We start from the raw sequence: 11093 nt of genomic DNA on the forward strand, positions 1-11093 counted from the left end.
CAAAGAGAAAAATAGGTCACATGGAAAACAAGTCACATAAGAAGGAACTAGAATCAGAATGACACAGGATTTGCCTGTTAATCAGATTAGCTAACAAAGTCCCCAGGTCTCAATGGCTGAACACAATAAAATCACTCACCATCAGCAGAAGCTGAGGGCAGGGCTCTGCTATCATTAAGGGACAGAGGGTCCATCTTGTGACGACATCATCTTTGAGGTGTGGCCTGGAAGACCACCATGGATGGGAAAGAGCCAGCCTGGAAGCCAGTGCAAGCCTGAAGTAGGCACACCACTCCCACCCACACCCCACCATAACTCTGTCTCATGGCTCTGACCTAACTGCAAACAAGGCTGAGAAATGAGGCAGTCTTGCCCACGAAGAAGATGAAATAAATTTGATGAACACATAATATTCTTTTCACCAAAGCTCCTTCACAGTAATATGGAAAAATACCTTTGAAATTCTATTGAATAGTATCTTCATCTTAGCAAATTCTACACCTAGACACATTTTCAGTCAAGCATAAAAGTAGGATAAAGAAATGTTCAGGCATGCAACATCTCAAATGTGTCTGTTCTCAGGAAGCAACCAAGAAATATAAACAAGGAAGTCAATAAAGGAAGAAGAAAATATCAAATTCGGGAATGAACAATCCAAGGCAGGAGAGAGTTGAAGAGAATCCAGAATAATAGTCAAAAAAGGCCCAGAGAACAGCAAACCCAAACTTGAGCAGAAGGATATAAGGGGACCACATTTGAAGATGGGGAAAAGGGAAGGGGGCTGGTATATAAATGGATGACATACCACCCTGCTCCCTCATCTTCATCATAGAAAGTCAATAAACAACATCACAAATTTATAAATCTAGAAATTGCAATATAGGCATATTACTTAGAAATAGAGAAGTAAATGACAAATGAAACAGCTAAAAAATAGTTGAAAAGTGTTACTCTAGGATAGTTGAATTTGGAAGTAGGGTGAGCTGAACTTGGATATAGGGTGGGATACAGCCAGAGGATGCCATCTGTCATTCTAGCTCTTGATAGAATATTTGAGTTTTTAACCATGTAATGTATTTCTTGGCTAAAATTTTATATATTTTTTAAATAAAGAGGAAAAAGAGATAAAGAAGTTTTCATAATTTTTTCCTTCATCCTACCCAAAGCTCCCCCCACCAAGGACCTTATTATGGCTTCAAAACGTCAAAGAGGGAAGAATGAGACAGGATAAATGCTCATTAATATGACACCTTCTTTGAACTCCAAACAGTATTTTTTTTTCACTTTCATCCAGTTCTTTCAATTCTTCAAAAAAAACACTGGCCAATGGTCCCATCAAAAGGCCAACATCCACTGGATCATGGAAAAAGCAAGAAAGTTTCAGAAAAACATCTATTTCTGCTTTATTGACTATGCCAAAGCCTTTGACTGTGTGGATCACAATCAACTGTGGAAAATTCTTCAAGAGATGGGAATACTAGACCACCTAACCTGCCTCTTGAGAAACCTATATGCAGGTCAGGAAGCAACAGTTAGAAATGGACATGGAACAACAGACTGGTTCCAAATAGGAAAAGGAGTACGTCAAAGCTGTATATTGTCACCCTGCTTATTTAACTTCTATGCAGAGTACATCATGAGAAACGCTGGGCTGGAAGAAGCACAAGCTGGAATCAAGATTGCTGGGAGAAATATCAATAACCTCAGATATGCAGATGACACCACCCTTATGGCAGAAAGTGAAGAGGAACTAAAAAGCCTCTTGATGAAGGTAAAAGAGGAGAGTAAAAAAGTTGGCTTAAAGCTCAACATTCAGAAAACGAAGATCATGGCATCTGGTCCCATCACTTCATGGGAAATAGATGGGGAAACAGTGGAAACAGTGTCAGACTTTATTTTGGGGGGCTCCAAAATCACTGCAGATGGTGACTGCAGCCATGAAATTAAAAGACGCTTACTCCTTGGACAGAAAGTTATGACCAACCTAGATAGCATATTGAAAAGCAGAGACATTACTTTGCCAACAAAGGTCCATCTAGTCAAGGCTATGGTTTTTCCTGTGGTCATGTATGGATGTGAGAGTTGGACTGTGAATAAGGCTGAGCCCCGAAGAATTCATGCCTTTGAACTGTGGTGTTGGAGAAAACTCCTGAGAGTCCCTTGGACTGCAAGGGGATCCAATCAGTCCATTCTAAAGGAGATCAGTCCTGGGTTTTCATTGGAAGGACTGATGCTAAAACTGAAACTCCAATACTTTGGCCACCTCATGTGAAGAGTTGACTCATTGGAAAAAACTCTGATGGTGGGAAGGATTGGGGGCAGGAGGAGAAGGGGACAACAGAGGATGAGATAGCTAGATGGCACCACTGACTCTATGGACATGAGTTTGAGTAAACTCTGGGAGTTGGTGATGTACAGGGAGGCTTGGCATGCTGCAATTCATGGGGTCGCAAAGCATCAGACATGACTGAGCAACTGAACTGAACTGAACTGAATGGTCCCATCTTCCTGAGTAGGTTCAAGGGAAGAGGGGAAAACAGATGAGGCCATGAACACAGCCCCTGAAATATCACTAGTGACCACCACCCACGTCTGCCTCTCCTTCATCTTGCCAAAAAAAAAAATTAAAAATGAGACATTTTAGGCATTTTTCTGAAATCAATGTGCTCTATGTGCTCTTTATCTAGTTTGACATGACTGTTTTGGTGATCACCCATAAGTATTGCCTTCCAAAGTGGCTGGTACAGCTATCAGTCTTACCTGTCTAATTTCAATAATTCACTTTTAGTTTTTGTAGGCAACGTTTGTCCATTTCTTGGCTCTCTTGCTACCCTTCATGCTTCTAAAAGTTTACCAGCAATAGTTCTGCTGGTAGTTCTGTAAGATCTATTAGAATGTCATTTACTTGGTCCTAAATACTTGACAACCTAGACAGCATATTAAAAAGCAGAGACGTTACTTTGCCAACAAAGGTCCATCTAGTCAAAGCTATGGTTTTTCCAGTGGTCATGTATGGATGTGAGAGTGGCCTATAAAGAAAGCTGAGTGCCAAAGAATTGATGCCTTTGAACTGTGGTGTTGGAGAAGACTCTCGAGAGTCCCTTGGACTGCAAGATCAAACCAGTCAATCTTAAAGGAAGTCGGTCCTGATTCATTGGAAGGACTGATGCTGAAGTTGAAACTCCAATACTCTGGCCACCTAATGTGAAGAACTGACTCATTGAAAAAGACCCTGATGTTGGGAAAGACTGAAGGGGGGAGGAGAGAGGAGAAGGGGATGACAGAAGATGAGATAGTTGGATGGCATCACCGACTCAATGAATGTGAATTTGAGTAAGCTCTGGGAGTTGGTGATGGATAGGGAAGTCTGGCATGCTGCAGTCCATGGGGTCACAAAGAGTCGGACACAACTGAGTGACTGAACTGAAGGGGCAAGAAGTCATATAAAGCGCCTCAGAGCTTAGTACTTAGTTCATTTGAACCAAAGCATTTATCTCCTTAGGGTTCCCACAGCGTATTGACCTAACATCCATCACTGTTACATCTGTGTACAGTTTTTTCCTGCCTGAGACACAGTGAGCTTGAAGGCAAGGACAAAATCTTAGTTTATTCATGTCTGTAGGATTAAATACACAATTCAGAATATTCTATAATATTCTACATGTTCAACACATGGTTATTAAATAATGATTGTAAACTCATAGTTCATGGAAGAGACAAAAACAGCAAGTCTGATGTGTTTCAAATTCAGGGAGGTACAAGGCTTTAGCATGTCATTCAAGATAAATTTTAATCTAGGAATACACCTCTTCCCTGTGCCCCCCTTGTTCTCTTTACTTACGTAAGAACAGAAATCTGGTTTCTAAATTCTGCCACTTGTTTTTCTCCATCATCATGAAAACAAGGGTATTCTCTTTCTTTGAACTGCATGTGCTCACTAAAAAAAAATTTTTTTTTTCTTGGAGTATTGTGGGCTTCCCAAGTGACACAGTGGTAAAGAATCCACCTGCCAGTATACGAGGTTTAAGAGATGTGGGTTCAATCCCTGGGTGGGGAAGATCCCCTAGAGTAGGAAATGGCAACCCACTCCAGTATTCTTGCCTCGAAAATTCCATGGATAGAAGAGCTTGGCAGGCTACAGTGCATGAGGTTGCGAAGAGTCAGACATGACTGAGTACACTCACACAAACACACACACATAAATGCTTTACAATGTTGTATTCATTTCTACTGTATAGCGAAGTGAATCAGCTATACATATAGCTATGCACATAGCTGAGCCACCAGGGAACTCCATATAAACATATACATATAACCCTTCTTTTGTGGATTTCCTTCCCATTTAGTCACCAAAGAGCACTGGGTAGGGTTCCCTGAACTATGCAGTAGCTTCTCGTTGTGCTCACTCTTACAACTAAATTTAAATACCATAGAAAGGGTCATGATTGGTTTCTGCTCTTCAGTTAATCCTTGTCTAAGACCCCAGCTTGTAGAGGGTGATCAGACCCCCTCCTGGGGAGGGCACCTGTGTGACAATTCCAGCAGCATGGTTATTCTATGAGGCTTTTGTAATCAGAACCTCTCTCTGAGGATAGTTTACTGACAATGGAAGTTCGTCATGGTTACAGAGCACTTTGATTTCACAAAAATAAGAGGTCTTCTCTGCTGAGGTGGCAAGTGCTGTTTTGTTTAATACAGATTAACTGGGGAAGAACCACAAGTTCAGTGTTAAAGAGCCAAGATTTCTCTCCCCTCCCTGAGCCAGCCTGCTCAGAAGATAGTGATACGTGTTTATAGTCACTAAATTGAACTGAAGAGAAAGTCAAGCTGAAAGGCATTTGTCTTTCAAAACAGGCCACCAGAAGCAGGCTCCTGCTCTATCTGCCCATAGAAGTCCTCATATTCCCCACCCATGGGTCCTCTTAGTAATAAACAAATGCAGCTAAGAATTTGTATTTGGCATATTTATAAGAGCCCGATCAATATTACCTAAAAAGAAAAATAAAAACAAAAAGGTGACCAAATCTGAGTACTGGGCTTTGGCTTCAGTCAATACAATGCAGGCAAGAGCTGGGGTCCCAGGCTCAGACTAACTTTCTACACCCAAGAAACAACAGCGATTATATCAACCCTGGAACCTCAGTGGGAGAGTCAGTGTTTAATGGAAAAGTGCTCTCCTCACTGTTCTGCCCCTGAGCCTGGAGATTAGATGTCTGTGTTGCTATTTCATACCTGACAATAGAAAATATATATATATATAAATGACACCCAGTGCTGACAAGAATGTGGTACAGATAATACATCAAAATTATGGAGATGCTGTAAATCGGTACAAATCTTTGGGAAAATAATTTGCTCATAGATCTTAAAAGTCATAGAAAGTTTTCTACCCTCTCATTCCTGGAAATTTATCCTAGAGGGGGAAAAAAAGATCTAAAATTAGGATACAACTTTGCAAAGTGGACTTAATGTAGCATTATTTTACAAACTATTATAGCAACAGGAAATATCCTAACCATGCAGGGATAAGAAAGTGTTAGACCATGGTCCAGCCACACAATGGAAAAGTATTTATCAATTAAAATTATTATAAAGACTGTAGCATGTGGGAAAGCACCTCCAAAGTGCCTGCTAGGGACCCGGGCCGTGAATGGAGGCAGAGGTGTGCGGCAGCAGCGCTGGGCGATGGTGGGCATCCCTGGAACGGCCGCTTTCCAGCTTGGTGCTGACAAAAGGGTGCCAGCGATGCCTGGATCTCCTGTGGAAGTGAAGATACAGTCAAGATCCTCACCTCCCACCATGCCACCCCTTCCACCAATAAATCCCAGAAGACCCAAGCCCATGTCATTCACTCCTACAGCACTGAACAATGGCATCAACCATTCTCCTCCTACACTTAACAGCCCCCCATCACCACCACAAAGATTCAACAGCAGTCCTGCCTCTTCCACATCATCTGCACTAACTAACCAACAGTTGCCAGCCACTTGTGGTGCTGGGCAGCTTAGAAAGTTGAAACACTTCCTCGCCAATCTGCAGCAGTTTGGCAATGACCTCTCACCTGAGACTGGGGAGAAGGTGTGGACTCTTGTTCTAGCACTGGTCAACTCAACAGTAACAGTTGAAGAATTCCATTGCAAGCTCCAGGAGGCTACAAACTTTCCTCTTTGTCCTTTTGTTATTCCATTCCTCAAGGCCAACCTGCCTCTGCTGCAGCTCGAACTGCTGCACTGCCCTTGGGCTGCCAAGCAGACCCCATCCCAGTACCTGGCTCAGCAGGAACACCGTCTGCTGGACACAAGTATTGCGTCCCCTGCTGACTCCTCTGAGCTGCTCATGGAAGTGCATGGAAATGGAAAAAGGCCCAGTCCAGAGAGGTGGGTAGAGAGCAGTTTTGAAAGAGATGCAATTGCTCCTGAACCTCCTGCCAAGAGAGTGTGTACCATTAGCCCTGCTCCCCGGCACAGTCCTGCCCTCACTGTACCCCTCATGTAGTTCCATCCTACCCCTCTGCCTCTTCAGCACTACACCTTAGAAGATATCGCAACTTCCCACCTATATTGTGAGCCCAGCAAGATGATAGAACATCGAGAAGTTTGTGATAGACACCACAGTCTTAGTCTAAATGGAGGCTATCAAGATGAGCTGGTAGACCACTTGACAGAAAGGGAGTGGGCTGATGAATGGAAACATCTTGATCGTGCCCTCAGCTGCATTATGGAAATGGCAGAGAAAACAAGGCGCTCCATGGCAGCCCTGTGGCGCTGTCAAGAAGCAGACCGTGAAGAACTCAACTACTGGAAAAGACGATTCAAGGAAAACACAGAGATGAGGAACACAGGGAGTGAGGTGGTCTCCAGGCAGCACAGTCCTGGGAGCGCAGATTCTCTCAGCAATGATTCTCCATGGGAATTCAACAGTAGGCTGGAACAGGATATGTATCTGTGGAGTTTTGGAAAAAGACTGAAGCTGTGAATAAGGTGAAAATTCAGGCCATGTCAGAAGTACAGAAAGCTGTTGCTGAGGCAGAGCAAAAAGCCTTTGAAGTGACTGCAACCGAGAGAGCTCGAATGGAGCAGACAATAGCGGACATCAAACGGCAGGCTGCAGAGGATGCCTTTCATAAACAAGCAGGAAGAGTCAACGGAGAGCTGCTGGAACTGTGGCCACAAAGCCAGTGAAACCTGCAGTGGCTGCAACATTGCATGATACTGCGGCTCTTTCCGCCAGCATAAAGTGCCCTTACAAAGGCCCTAGTACAAACACCAGGACAAGAGGGCACCAGAAAAGAAAGCTACAATCTTATTTTTCTTATGAATACTGATTTAAAAATAACAAATAAACTGAGCAATTGAATCCAACAACATACTAAACAAATAATATACCATCGCCAAGTTGGGTTTATTCTAGAAATACAAGGATGATTCAGTAACAGGAAATAATCTGTTCATATAATTCTCCCTATTAATAGATCAAAGGAGGAAAAACACATGATGTCATCTCAACATCGGCTGCAAAAGCATGTAATAAAATAAATATAAGAGTTATTCCCAATTAAAAATATTTAAATTCTTAGTAAAATAGGAAAAATAGGTGTTTTCTCAATTATCTGTATATCTACACATACATCCACTCCAGTATTCTTGCCTGGAAAACTCCATGGATGGAAGAGCCTGGCATGCTGCAGTCCATGGGGTCGCAAAGAGCTGGACATGTCTGAGCAACTGAACTGAACTGATGTCTTGAGTAAAGTACCACTCGTAGACAGGAGAGCTGTCTCAAAACTTTTCCTCCTGGGAGAGACTAAGCACTGGGGGAAAGAGAGTCAAATATAACCCTTTCTTGAGGGAAGGAGATGGAAACAGCAGTGCAAAACACATTTCACCAGAGAGCATTTTTCACAAACCAGTATCAAACCATGAAGCATCTACAAAATACCATATTCCTCCACAGTAATTAAAGGTCATATCCTTCCTATTCAGGCAGTATGAAGAAAGGCAGCATTTCAACACAGGAGAAAGTATTTTGTCAGCAAAATCAGCCAGGTTGTAAGTTACTGAGAATATATCACCAGGCAGATACCTACACTCGTAGACCAATAGTTCCACTAAAAGTTGCTTTGGTCACAACTCTGACATTAAGGTGATTTCCTAGCAAAGAGAGTCCCAAAGAGACATTGAAAAACGTCTGAAGTACTGTCTACCATTTCAACAATGTTACGACATCCAACTTAACCTGCTGCAAAAGCACAAATCAACTTCTAATGTAGCCTCCCTAGAAAATGTTTCATCATTTTTTACAGTGACTCCTTTTGCAGTGAGATGCTTTACATCTCATATAATTATTTTCTTTTTGATTAGCTGTTGAGTTGTCACTAACTATATTAAGCCATTTTGGGGTGAATATTTCACATGCCCTGAAAATGCTAGTTTCTCAATATCCAATACATCCAAACTATTGTAAGCTGGCCTCCTTCTCAGCCCTCGGCACTGGAGGCTGCAAACAACCGTAGCAAAGGCACATATTTTGTTTCTAACGCAAAAAGAGTAAGGCTCTGAGTAAAACTTTCTTGCTTCTAATTATCTTGCAAGGGTATCTTCTTCAAAAGGGCTACTGTTTACTCACATGACATGGGTCTAAATATTATCCAACATTTGTAAGCTATTTCATGAAAAAAAATTCCACTAATTTTGTAATAAATGAGAGGGAATTGGAGAAGATTTGAAGACACCCAACATTGCCAGAAAATTTACTAGCCAGAAAATTTGGTACAAGTTGCCCCAGAACACAATCAGCAAGGGACAGAGCTGGAGAATCCAGCCCAGGTCTTCATCCTCTGTAACAGGGCTTCCGCCACAGGAAGCCTCGCCCCTCAGCCAGGCAGCCTCGTCCCTTTGTGGTGTACCCTTCTGTACACATAGCGGGCTTCTGCTCATGTGCTACAACAAGGCACAAATTCAGCTCTAAGTTTTCTTTCATCCAAAGTGAACTCCTAGTGAAGATTTAAACATCCATAAGAGATATACGTATATATCCCATAAGGAGATATACAGAGATATCCAACCTAAAGTGGTTCAAAAGAATCACAGCTTTTTCTAGTTCAGATAGGACTGAAACTATACATTAGTAGAGAAACTAATCCCTAGGTCTGCTTGATTTTATCCGGCAGAAATCAGGGACCATGTAAAAAAAAATACAAAAAAAAAGAAATCAGGGACCAAGTTCAGCCAAACTGCAGAAAGCAGAGTCAGACTGAGGCAAGATTAGGAGGTTTCCAAGACTGCTCTGGGCTTCCCTTGTGGCTCAGTGGGTAAAGAGTCCACCTGTGATGCAGAGACCTAGGTTTGATCCCTGGGTTGGGAAGGTCCTCTGGAGAAGGAAAGGCTACCCACTCCAGTATTCTGGCCTGGAGAATTCCATGGACACTATAGTCCATGGGGCCGCAAAGAGTCGGACACTGCTGAGCGGCTTTCACTTTCACTATTCACTTTTAGGACTGCTCTAAGGCAAGGGGCTTGAGAGGCTGTAGACAAAGTGAGTTGGGAAATGAAGCAGGAGTCTGAACTGGATGAGGGAATGCGGACAAGGGAGAGCTAACAGGCTATGGAGTCCTTGCAGCAAGGGCCAGGTCACATTTGTCTCTGAATCCCAGCTTCCGGCATAGGCAACGCTCATCAGTACATACTGAATTTATGACGTATGAAGAAATGGATGAATGAATTCATATACACCATGAATGTACACACACATGTGCACACACACAGATAATGGGCGGGGGGCTTATACGCTAGAACATAAGATCATCGTTAGGCAAAATTCACCATTATTATTCATCCTTGTTAATTCTTGTCTCAGATGGATACTTCTTTGCTTCCTTTGCTCTGACCCTTTAAAATCTAAGACTTTGACGCTCAAACTCTGCTTTCTGGGGAACCCAAGCAAGGGCAGGTAAGGCTGCTGGGAGGCTTCTAGAGAAGAATCTCCCCTCTAGGGGAAAGAGACCTATAAAGAGAAATTGTTCTTTCTTCTTCTGGATGCAGTAACATGAAGACATGATGCCTGGAACTGAGGCAGCTATCTAGTAAGCAAGAGAAAAGTTTGTGAAGGAAAACCAGCGTGTTAAGGACAGTGGTGTGATAAGATCAAAGTCATTGCATCCAACCTTCAGACTTCTTATTATGTGAATTTATAAATATTTTCAGTATTTAAGCCATTGTTAGTCCACTTTTCTGTTAGTTGCCGCCCTATTCCACCTGTTACAATGAGACCAACAGAGTGGGATCCCTCACCTGCCAGCTGTAACTCACACGATGTTGTTGCAACAAGAAGGTAGCACTGAATTCACTTAAATTGAAATAGTCATGTATTTAGGTCAGGAAGTTCAGAAGCACAAGAACTTAGGAGGGTTCGTAAGTATATTGCTGACCAGCTAATTTAGGAGGACCTGATATAAACAGAGATAAAATCTAAGCCTCATTTCAGCCAATAATCTGACCCCCTCTTCTTTTTTATTGAGAAATCAATAAAACTAATTCATGTAAAGTGAAAAGGGAAAGTGTTAGTCACTCAGCCATATCCGACTCTTTGGGACCCCGTGAACTGTAGCCCACCAGGCTCCTCTATCCATGGAACTCTCTAGGCAAGAATACTAAGTGGGTTGCCATTTCCTTCTCCAGGGGATCTTCCAGATCCACGGAAGGAGCCTGGGTCTCCTGCATTGCAGGCAGACTCTTTACTGTCTGAGCCACCAGGGAAGCCCACACAGAATAGTTTGCAGTTTGTATTTGTTGATCTTACCTTGTACCAGCCACTATGTTAAGCACTCTACCTATATTATCTATTTGATCTTCAGAACAATCCTATGAAGTAGGGAATATTATCATTTTCATTTTATAAATGAGGAAAGGCAAGCTGAAAGGAACTGTCAGACTTCCATCTTGCATAAATTTCTTCTCTGTTATAATCTCATCCTTTGATATAAATGTTAATGAGTAATGAAATACACAAATATCAGAACGCAAGAGAAGGAAGACAGAAAAGCAAGAGACTTCAATAACCCAGTCTTAGAATAGGTTAGTCAGCGCTTTGGCAAG

The 11093-nt window shown here is 42.3% G+C and overlaps 1 pseudogene; it reads left to right on the forward strand.

Annotated features, from left to right (window-relative positions):
* Nucleotides 1-5685: 5685 nt before the first annotated feature.
* On the forward strand, nucleotides 5686-7257 carry LOC101119397 (protein CBFA2T2-like; annotated as a pseudogene).
* The last annotated feature ends 3836 nt before the right edge of the window (nucleotides 7258-11093 follow it).

This window comes from Ovis aries, chromosome 7, assembly GCF_016772045.2.
Source record: "Ovis aries strain OAR_USU_Benz2616 breed Rambouillet chromosome 7, ARS-UI_Ramb_v3.0, whole genome shotgun sequence".
NCBI classification, from domain to species: Eukaryota; Metazoa; Chordata; class Mammalia; order Artiodactyla; family Bovidae; genus Ovis; species Ovis aries.